Genomic DNA, 12,765 nt, shown 5'->3' with positions numbered 1-12,765 from the left:
GGTTATTAAAGGAAAAATTAAAAAAATAATATAATAGATTTTTTTCATGAATAAAAAAAATCGAATATGTACCTATTCAAAAAAAAAATTACAACACCTAACGATCGGCTCTATGCGTTGCCGGAAGCTAACTGACTTTTATTATTGTGAGTATGGCTTTAAGAAAGGTGTGTAGAGATGGTTAGGACATGTGGAACGAATGAGTGAAGAAAGAACGGTGAAACAAATTTATGAAGCGAATGTAGTTGGGAAAAGGAGCAGAGGAAGACCGAGAAAAACTTGGCATGATCAGCTATGTTAAATACTTAAAGGGGTCAAGTTAGATTTTTGGTTAAGTTTTTGAAACATTCAAATTAGTTTAGCAGTGTAAACTCGTGAAGTCTCCTTCACCCCATGCCGTTAAAAAATTATGGAACCTCCCAAATAATTCAGAAAAAAGAAAAAAAAATGGTCTTGAAGACATGATAATTTAAAGATGGGACGATTTTTTTATGGCTGTCGATATTGAAATATGTATATACTGTCGGGGAATAAAAAATATATAGAAACTTTATCATAATGCGATCCTTATCTATCATTACACTATATTTCAATCAAATAATTCAGAAGATTAAATTAAATAATATATACACAAAGATGTTTTAGTGAATCGAATCATAGCCAAAAAGTATCGATTGAATATCACCTTGCAGGTTGTACGTGCATTCAAAAATGTTAACAAATAATATAATTTTTTATTGCACTTTTTGATAGAATTTTCCATTTGTTATTCATACTTAGGTTCAAATAATCAGTTGTTTTCAGTAAAACGATATTTGACCAAACGGGTTTTATTATTCGATAACAAAAGTTTTAAATATTTATGTAAAACGAATAACAAAAAATTATAATTAGAAAACACTTAGATTAATAATATTGTATTACTTGATATCAACACTGATTTAAAAAGAAGAAAAAAACATTTTTTTTATATTTAAATTTTTCTTTGTATAAGTTGGCTTTATTCTTTACTTAAGGTGTTTTTTTTTATTTATGCTTATAAACTAAATATTACATAGCTTTGGGGTAATTACAAGGTGTACCAAAGGGCAGTACAGTCTTTTTATAAATAGTTTTATGTACATTGGGCCACTTCAAAATATTAATCTTCATGTTGGGTAGAACGAACTGCGAGATAACATTTTTTCTTCATATTTATATCTCAAATGGTTGATAGACATGTCTGGCGGTCTTTGATTGTACCTTTATAGATATAATACTTTCACGTAAAACAACTGTTTTGAATTACTTAACGTCCAGGTGACTCTGAAATCTAGCTACGGCTTATGAAACACCGCTTTTCATAGTCTTACTAAGGCTTCAACTTTATAACTTTTATAGCCTAAACCTATTTATTTAAATATAGATTTGGCGTTTAATTTATAGAACTCCATTTTAATTTATATACTAAATGTTAAAATCAAACACTGATTTTTGGAGTCTATTAAATTATATTTTACTATTAAAAACACATAAAAATAAAATTTGTAACAATTTTTTTGCCTTATTATGGCATTTTCAAAGTACTTGTGAGTGGATTTACATTTCATGTTTCAAGTTACGATAATTTCTGATTGAAAATTCTGGGCAAAAACACTTCCTAATACGTAAATAACAATATAAAATTATAAATATTCTAAAATTAATTTAAATAAATTGTTTTACTCGACGTTTCATACTGAAGCTAAATTAAATTCATTTCTATAAAATAAAACCAGCGAAATATTAATATTTCAGGTGCAGTATGGCATCCCCAAGCAGAATTCGCATTTCTGCAGCGCATGCGCCGCTTTCAGTGAGACCCCTTGATAAAAGCTTTCCATTCCCATACGCTATATCGTTGTGCCTACTGCGTATAAGAATTTCCGTGCAACGTAACAACCCTCGTAGCGTGGGAAGCAACCCCTAAAAAAACTTTGCTCATTTTTTATCTAGCACCTTACGTATTATAGATGCGTATCGGAGATACGTCAAAACTGTAGAGGATATTTGAATTAATATATTGTTTGTACTTATATTTTTGAACATATGTTTTGAACAAGCTTTTAAGACAAGAAAAATATATATTTTTAGGAGAAATACTATAAAAAATATTTACATCTAGTTTATTTTGTTAAAAAAAATAACTTCTTTTACATTGTGAAAGCATAGTTTAAAGATTTTTTATTTAAAAAAAAGTATTCCCATAAACTGCAATCTATATACTCACAATAAATTATGTACTATATGTTATGTACTTACTCGTACGTTTGTGATGACAAACGAAAAATAAAAATACGTCATTAGCAGAAAAACTAAAAGAAGTTATTTATTCCTTGTTTTATCGAAATCATTTTTAATTATTTTATGGTATTGTAATATAATATAAATTAAATATATCAACTTTTAGTTTTATTGATTAATTATATGTTTTAAAAATATATATTAAGGTACAATTTTTTAGTTCAATTTTCAAAAAATATTGTCATACGTACATATATTCAATGCTATTTTTATACAAGCCAGTGTGTTGTTAAACTACTTCAGAATCTGAAGATTATAGCTATACATAATGTTTGATAAAAAGTCACCGTTATTGTACCCGATGGTGCATAGGGCATTGCATCCAATTGATGCAATGTTGATATGATCTCCCTTTGTATTATATATGAAGGAGAGCAAGTCTTGCGTTTCAGGTACCAATCCAGGATGATACTAAATAAATATTAGATATTTTTAAATACTTTAACGTATTCTATTTCAACCCCTTGGGAATCGAGTCCGGAACCTCCAACATTGTAGCCAAATGTACTAACTACTACGCTTTGGAGGAGGAAAAATATGTTTTAAAAAAATATATAAACAAAAGTTTTGGGATTTAATATTATGCTTAAATTTATAAGCAATTAAAAATGTATCTAATGCCAGTATTTTTCTTCTAATACTTATTTATATTAAAAGGGATATGCTAACAGCCCTTCACTTTTATATCAAATTACATTAATGTTCACATGTTTTCAGTTTTTCTAACCTGTTTAGTTTGGCTGTAACTTGACACGCACATCATGACTAATAATAATTTACCATAATTGAACTGATATTAACAACTGATGATAAACACAATTGAATGTGAGATTTCAACGCTTTCAAAGAATTACTTTTATTTGATGATAATATTAGGAAATAAACAAAATTACACACATTATGAGTACGTCAATATAACAAATTCAGAAAATAGAGAAGTATTTGTATTCTTGTTGTACACATAAAGTTATTAAAAATAGGAATTTAATTAAATTTGTTCTAGAATGGTCCCGAATGTACAAACTCTAACTTAGAGTCTACCACACTAACCACGAGACCACACTCCGACTCGAATTTAAGGCTTTAGAATTCATTATGTATTCGGCTGCGCTGAGAGCCGGACGTCAACTCACGCCCGATTTTGTTTTTAGAATCTATATAAGAATATATATATATATATATAAAGGAAAAAAAATAAATTAATAACTCCTTACAATGACTCTTCAAAACCATACATTTATTTTGATGAAAATTTATTTTTACAATACAAAAACGGTGTGTTAAGAAAATATATTTTTTAAAAGAAAATTATGTTGCAATTTATCGTATGTTGGGCCTTACGTACAAAAATCAAAAATTGTATAAATTATATGTATTACATAAAATACACATTAGTAAAATATGAAATAATTTGATTATTTTTTTTACTACGATAAGGCTCGTTAATATGTATATAATAAATTAAACAAGCATATGCATAGCCTATATGATACTGATTATTTTACACACACGTACACTTACATTCATACACACAAACATATACTATATACATATGATGAAAAATAAATATATTAACACACATGAACAAAGTTTAATCAAATGATTAGCAATTTTGAATGAGTAAAAAGGGAAGAAGATCAATAGCACCAAATTACGAATATATCAATACAGACAGTATGAATATATGAAAGTACTTAACACTTTAACTAGTGAGTAGATTTCTACAAAATTCCGTCACCATGTACCTTCGTTTTTATTAATTATGTCTGATATGTTAGCGGTTTAAGTACACGTATTGCCAATTATATCATTATGAAAATTGCACTGGAGGTTTTCATTACTTGTTTTATATATCACATTTTGGATATCATTCTAGAAATAAATAAAAAAACTACCACTAATGGATATTAACAATGTGATACATAATTGTTTCGAATGGTAAGTTAGAATAAGTTTGGTAATTTAATATCTGACTCTTGCACTCTTGAAATAAAAAATGAACAAACTGCCAGTATGACAATTTTAATTTTTATATTTATAAATATGTTACCAGGATAACAGCAAGCTTATCAGGTTTTCTTCGTTTATACTGATCGATACTCATTATCGGTCGCATATAGCTTTTATTTCTCTGGTAGTTAATTAAGTTCCTACGGCAGCAAGTAGCGACTGGTGACGTCGTCGATTCCAATTTTAGCTAAAACGCACGACGTATGTAATTTGAACGATGAAGAAATAAAAGAGACATGTGAGCGACAGCGAGCGTCAGCTGTAGAATGCGACAAACCCCCTTGAAGGAACTCGAAAATAGCAACTTTAAAAATGTTTCATTTTGGCATCTTGACCAAATTATTTCTGCCATCTCTGGTGTGGAATATGATGTACTTTTCGTAATTGATGTAAGTGTTCATTACGAATGTTCACACACAATTATTTATATCAGAGCTACTAGCCAATGACTCTGGCCAATGTCTGTACAAGACGATTCTTCAGTTCTTTGGACACGTTGCGCGTGGCAATGAGGATAGTTTGGAACGACTGGTTGTGATTGGTGGCCTAGAGGGGAAGAGAGGGAGAGAAAGATCCCCTAAACGATGGACCAATCAAGTTCAGGCACCTCGGTGGTTCCAGCGCAGTCAAGAGATAACTAGAGAAGAGTCATTGCTTCGACAAGGCGGAAAAGAGCTACTAGCAGTGCATGGATTAAAGCTGCATGAAGCTGGTAAACAGAGAGATGAACGTTTTTCATTGCTTTTTTTTATGATGTTTACATGTTTATTACCGATTACAGTACTCGTCATTTTCATTTGTATGTATACTCAGACCTAGAAGGAATATTGTCTTACTCATGATGGTCATCAAACTAATGAACGGGTTGATTTAAAATCCTGAAATTTTAAAGCTCATAAAATTGATTGCGCCGAACAATTATATAACAGCCAAGCAAAACACACCATTTGTTATTCCTAAATGCAGAACCAATTTACCGTTGGTTATGCCTGTTGGGAGAATGATTGGTGTGTTGAATAGCCTACTAAGAGATATGGATCCGTTCCATTCATATATGACTTATTTTATATCACAATATATAACACATCACGATGTGTATTTGTGTTTTATTTTATGCTAGCTGTATTCAGCTACTCGTTGGTATGGGTTAGACAGATAGAACACGTTTAGAAAGAATAGATAGAATAAGTTTAATTTCTAATGTCATGTTTGTGGGTATACAATATTTTAGCAGCTGTCAAGAAACACGCCATCAGCTATGAATAATCAAATTAAATCAACAGATGGCGCTGCCGTTATGATAATTTTTTTGTCAAAAAATGTTTTATCTGTCACAGGTCGCAAGTACAGACAAAACAAGACACCTGTCACAAGTATATGAAATCAACGTTGAGTCAAAATTTCATAGCAATCGGTGGAAAACTTAAGAAGATTTAAGATTTTGAACAAACTAACATTAAAATTTTTATTTATACAAATTATATTATTTTTATTTTTATAGAATACTACCATAACATCATATTGATGATTATTCATTCATGATTTTAGTATGTAAATTGTAATTTGCACATACGGTGTAATGTACAAATAAATTTAAAATCAATAAAATAAGATTAAATGACATATTACAAACAAAGCAGTGCATATTTTTCAAATTTGCCTACGTTTTATTAAGAAGACATTTATTTTTATCAATAAAAGTGTATAAGTATCTATGTAATTACATGACTTCAAAGAGATGAAAAAATTATGCCTAAAACACTGAGAATTTTTTTTTGCCGTTGTCGAATTTTTTTCCGTTATATACTTATTGTAAATAATTATTTCCGTATAAATTATGAAGGAAGGGTACCCTAAATACCATTTAATACTGTCGTCAAGGCGTTCCTATTAATAATTCAAAGTTTTGGGGTAATTCACGTATCGGAAGGCCTTAAACTTGTCTAACTAATGGAATTAATTTATTTTAGTTTAGGTCATTATTACAGTCAGATATTCCATTTCGATGGTAGTAATAAAGTATAATGTGGCAAAGGGAACTATTTAGAATATATAGGGTGTTTTTTTAGAGGTTTGGTTTTCAATCTGGCGACATTGTTTCTACAGACTGTGACAGTTGACAGTTGATTTGTAGTCAGTACGTTTTGACATTTCACTATAAATAGACCAAATGAACATTATGCGCGTCATAGGTTCGATGAATGGACCAAAATGGGCCCAGTTTCCAGCTTGATCCTCTTTTTCACAGCAAAATTTTATTCACCAATGAGGTACATTTTTGGTTAAATAGCTATGTCAAAAAGCAGAATTGGCGAATTTGAAGTGGAGAAAACCCAGAAGCCTTTGTTAAGACGCGCTTACATAAACGTTACTGATTAATGTGTGTTACGGGCAGGTGGAATATTTTTTTATAGACGATTGATACGGTCAATGGAGAGCGATACATAATGTTTACTGACTTCTTCGTACCTCCATTGAATAGTATTTATATGACAGAGCTGTGGTTTCAAGTAGATGGCGCAACATGCCACACAGCGGGTGCCACCATCAATTTATTTCATGTAATTTCTGAATTTTTAATTTGTGTAACACTAAAAAAACACCTGTATAATATAATATATATATATATATATATATATATATATATATATATATATATATATATATATATATATATATATATATATATATATATATATATATATATATATATATATATATATATATATATATATATATATATATATATATATATATATATATATATATATATATATATATATATATATATATATATATATATACATATATATCAGAAATAATACAGTATATAACATAGTAATGTTACGTTATACATTACTAGGATGACTTATATGCACAGATTATAGCGTTATTCGTTTTTCTTTACATAACGCGCAGCTCTCTTCATTCCGATAGTAATCGATATGGAAAGTAGACTACATACTACAGTCATAATATGAGGAGTGATTATGCGAACACGTGTGTAAGTATTTTGTGTGAAGACAATAGAAATAGACACGTGATGAGTGTTGTATGTTACTTGTGTTATGTATTGTACAAACGTTAACTCTGTTTAGCCTGTTTTTATTTTACAGAGCTAGGTACTAAATTATGCACAACTCTTTTATGACTTGATTATGGCTCACTAGAAATATGTATATAGAAAATAATTAAACATAGGAAAATTAATCCATTATTTTATGGTTTTATGTAAATATCTTAAATGTAATATCATCTATAAGCTGAAGAAAAATGACATATGAGTGAAATCAATTATATTACCTGGAGACAAAAAAATATGTTTTTAATTTATGTTTTACTTGGTAAATACCACTTTTTCTTATTGTGATACGTGTTTCGATGCATTATATCGTATTTGAAAATGACGTCGAATGCAGAGAAACACGTGTGACGATAGATTTGAATAAATAGTGGTTTTTACCAAGTAAAACGTTAATAAAAACAGATAGATTATTACAAAGATGACTGTCGAAAAAATATGTTACCGAAAAATTATCAAATAATTTTTACTGAATTTTTCATGGCTATATGACGTTAATATTAATATTTCAATCACTTTATACACTTGCCCACTATTGAACATCCATATCGCATTAATTCTTGTAACTTATTTTAATGCAATGGTCTTAGATCCTTCTGCATACATAAGTGTATAAAGTAATCGCTTGACCCAGCCAAATGCCAGATCGTAAGCCCTAGGATGCTCGACTTCCATCTTCTTTCATAAAAAAAGGGAAGAACGATACATGTTTCATATAAAGTTGAGACACTTTTAAAATTGGTATCCATAGGGTGAATAATCTACTGCCCGATATAATAAATAATATTAATAAATAATAATAAATGTGCTTTGAAATCAAATAATTGATTCAATTAGAATTGTGAGTACTGATTTCGAAAGTAAATGAAAAAAAATTAACATACCATTTTCCAATAATATATATGTTTTGTTTTGTTTCAAGAATTCAAAAAGAGTTATAGTTCTTTGCGGCTTTTGTTAACGAAAATATATTTGATCGCCGGAATTTACAATTCGTATAATTACACCTGTCTCACATAGTTCGAGTCGTAAGAGTGTCTTAGTGCTTCTGAATCGGGCAGAAAAACGAAAACGTCACGCAGACAATTTAAATGATCCCGAATACTTTTTAGATGAATGTATATATATAAAATTAGAATACGAATTATTTGCTCGAGTACATGTCTTTTCACAATAGGTGTATATTCGTCTCGTCTGTTAATAGCGTAGCTTAGTTACCATTTAGCGCTTGGCGCTTCGCTGATCGCGGTAAGGTAAGACCGACCAAATTTCTCAACCCAGTGAATTGGAGCATATGCATAGATATCTATCGCTGAAAAGCAAACGTAATTCCTTCTTTTCTAATGGCCTATTCATTTTCAGTACAATTTACCTTACAATGATATAATGTATAGAGGTATAGCGATGCTGTTCCTAGCGAATGTGAGGTTAATCATGTCTGCATTTTAGAATTTTCAGTTTTTTTTAGAAATATGCGTTTTCATAAATTTTACAGACTTAACTGACGTGTAACAGGGAGAATTTGGGTGCAGATTTTTCATCAAAAATCATCTTGTAAAAGTCATTTCAGTAAATTTGTTTCTGTGGACCAACAATTAATTAAGCTAACGACGAGCCAAACAAATAAAATAAAATCTGGACGCGAGGCATTGTTAGATGCGATACCCCGTGTAACCTCACTCGTAGCATACCCTTAACGATGGCCTAGACCCTAGACTATGCATAGAGCCAAAACCCATTAAAAGTGAATTGTGTATTTATTTAAAAAAAATAATCATCGTTCTAATAATAAATAATTATGGAACGATGATTACTTATTAAATAATATATGAAATATTTGTAAAATAATAATAATATATAATAAATGATAAATAAAAAACTTGATTTTTAACTCCTTTGATTTGTAAACACCAAGGAAATCGTTTATCGAGTATAAAGCCGATTAAATTTATCAAGTTTGGTTCTCTACGCATAAATTGACAACATTATTGTTTCGATTAAATAAATTATTCGCTGTCTACGGCGGACTCTAGCTTACTATAATAAATCGTTCGAAATTAGAGGTTCGTAATCTTATGTTATTGCGATTGCTTATGTTATTACTTAGTTGAAATACAAAGGAAATAGTAATAAGTTTCACTGATATATTTATTACAAGTATTTTTTTTTAACTCACACTAAGATCAGTATAAAAATGTATTTGTATATCGATCCCCATTTTACTACGCTATTATACCGTGAAACAAACATCTGCATAATACTGAAACAAATAACTTCACTTCAATGAATATATATTTTTACATAAACAACAAAATAAAACATCATTGAATTTAAAATCAAAGATTTTGAAGACAATTGTATGAATAGAAAAATCTACCTCTTGGCATTTCGTTATATGAATATTTTAGACGATATTTTCTCCGAAACGTGACAGGTGTTCACCGTCGGATTGAACTTAGGTATTAATAATTTTATATTTAACTACAAATTATAATCTACCTTTGGCATTACTAGTTTCGTACTTATTAAATCGATAACGATTCAAGTGGTAACACATTCCCCATATATGTAGTTCCACTTAAATTCAAGGAAAAGTTGGATATACTCGTCGGTAATCCATTAAAATAAAATGAAAAAATCGATTCAAAATTATTGCTTTAAAATTACCCGAAGGGATTCGTATACCGTATTTATTTAATGTTAACCCAGATATGTAGTTTACTTTATTCAAACATATATATTTATGATTGATTTTGGAGCGCTGAATTTTCATGTCACCTTTTTTTATTTTTTATTATTTATTTGGCGGTCACCCAGTGAAAGCATGTGACTGCCAGTGCCAAGTATGATTTTTATTTACTAACAAAATAATAATAGAAAATAATAGTAACAATCAATACAAAATTTCAAAGTTTAAATGCGTTAAGCTTTATCATTTTAGAAATTATGACCACAATTCTAGAATTAGGTTCAGAAAAAAGGGTGGATACCTAGACCTTAGGCAACATAACATGGGTGGAGATGGAAGATATAGACAAAGATAAGTTCCAGTACCGTGGTTTGAATGGGATTTCAGATTGAATGTTGGCGTAATATGCTCCTCGATGCTGTTTGGACTCTTCCCAATGTTTGTACCAGATTGATCCATGTATACATTTTAATGAGGAGATTAAGTCGGTCATCGTAGAGCGGGTATGTTTAGTAGAACCACTTTGACGCGCTTCTTTTGAATCGGAATCTCATCCGATCTCTCATTGCCTTGTATTCCCGTGTGCCCGGGGATCCATGCGAGAGTAATTCCTTGATGATTCAAATTTAAGTGTAATATTAGGGTTTTAATTTTGTAGATAATCATGTTGGGGTTTAAGTACATCGCTACCTTGTATAATCAAGATCAAGTTGACACAGTGTCGATGTCATGACGTGCCCAATCCAGTGCTTAAGTGCTCATATCCATATTCCATATTCCGTAATGATAGGATCCAAATGTTTAATATGCGCTCAGTTTTGAAATCTATTCTAATAATCACATTGTCTAATATCTATTCAAAAATTGTCAATTTTTTTATGGCAAATAAGTATTTTTTAAATCAAAAGTAATTCTTGATTAGTAAGGTAGGTACCTACCCAATATTACCGATGCAGTTTCCAGTTACCTTTTAATTTAAACTGGCTGAAATAATTGACGAGCATTGAACTTTGATATTAGTTCGACGTTTCGATTTCGTTGATGTGCTGAATTTCAAGCGATAATGAATTTAGTAAAAAAATGTTTTTGGCGGTATATTGTTTTGTCAATTTAATACATTTATTATTTCCGGAAACGGGTAGGGTAGTCATAAGGGAGGCTGCGCCCCGTTTTCTGTAGGTTACATTACGTGTTTAAAATGTGTATATTTGCATAAAAAACGTAACTTAATTTGAATCCAACAAATCCAACAAATTCAAATCTTAATAATATTGTTTAAAACCTTCTCTAATAAATTTTTAGAAACGTCTGAGACATTACTACTTATCATTAGAATCCCAACTGTCCATCCAACCTCCTCCCTTAGTTTTTCCCTCTACCTCCCTCCCTAAGCTCCCTTTTTTCTTTGCCCTCCTTATTATCATCTTTTGTAATTTACGTTTTTTTTAAATGTCTATTTGTAATTTATGTTTTTTTAAATATCAAGTACTATCTATGTACACTTTGATTGCAAACAGCTATATATGGTATTAAACGTTTTGATCAATATCACTAATCTGTTTATGGTTGGTTGGATGATATTGCTTTTTAACAATAAGCCCGCCAATGTACTTATTTCTTTTCTGTACATGAAGTTTAAATAAATAAATAAAATAACTTTAAAGCCGTTACAGTTTTTGGTCTAATATCTGGTATAACACATGCTTATAATTTTATTACAGCACAATGGAATTCTATCCAATCAATAAAAAATATTTATTTTATGAACTGATAGGTCAAAAATGGTTCCGGCAATTATAAATATTTGTTGATTTTTTTATATATTAATATATTTGATTAATTTTAGATTGTTTAATTCGTAAAATCAAGTTCAAGGGAACTATGAATCACGCGGTACATGATGAAGGTTTCAAGTAGTATTGCGTGGACTATGACCATAAATTTTTTGTTGTTGAAAAATCAAAATGCCTTTTGAGTAATGGTTTTTTACCGATCATGTGTATTTCTTATATTAAAGCCAAAATACTTTTGAAGCAGATTTATCAATATTCAAATGAAATGAAACAAACCTTTTCTCTATGAATTGATAGACTTTCGTGGTGGTAAACAAATAGAAGTTTACATTTTAGATACTGAAGTAGAAGAAATCATTGATATATCCAGTTTTGTTCAATTAGCATCCTGTACAGGTTTTTTGACAATTTTGTATAAAGACCAAATGCTCTCGTTTTTGTTTCTTATTCCAAATAATCTTATTCTTTCGGTCTCTCGTTTATTCTGTTTGCTTTGTTTTTAAAGATCTGCTCTTAAATTCATGTTATCAATTTCAATTGCAAGATAGTGTTGTTAGTTCTGTTAGCTCGTTACACACTTGTACTTGTGTACCTACTCCAATATCACGAGCGTTGGCGGCCGTCGGCCATATCCGTTTCCTTTTATTGTTTGTAAAAAATAGAATCCAATGCAATGTAGTCAAACAATTTTACAATTAAGTAGGTACCTATATACATAGATGTGTAAAGTAAACAATACAAGTTCTTGAACAATTATTTCTAACTGACGAACGTTCAAACAGATGACCTAATATTTAAAAAGATATTTCGATGAAAAAAAAATATTAAAAAAAATATAGGCTCTTTCTATGAATGTATTGGAAGATAAT

This window comes from Brachycentrus maculatus, unplaced genomic scaffold (assembly GCF_059751285.1).
Source record: "Brachycentrus maculatus isolate JH-2025_06_01 unplaced genomic scaffold, ASM5975128v1 h1tg000968l, whole genome shotgun sequence".
Taxonomy (NCBI): Eukaryota; Metazoa; Arthropoda; class Insecta; order Trichoptera; family Brachycentridae; genus Brachycentrus; species Brachycentrus maculatus.
This window is presented reverse-complemented; position numbering follows the sequence as displayed.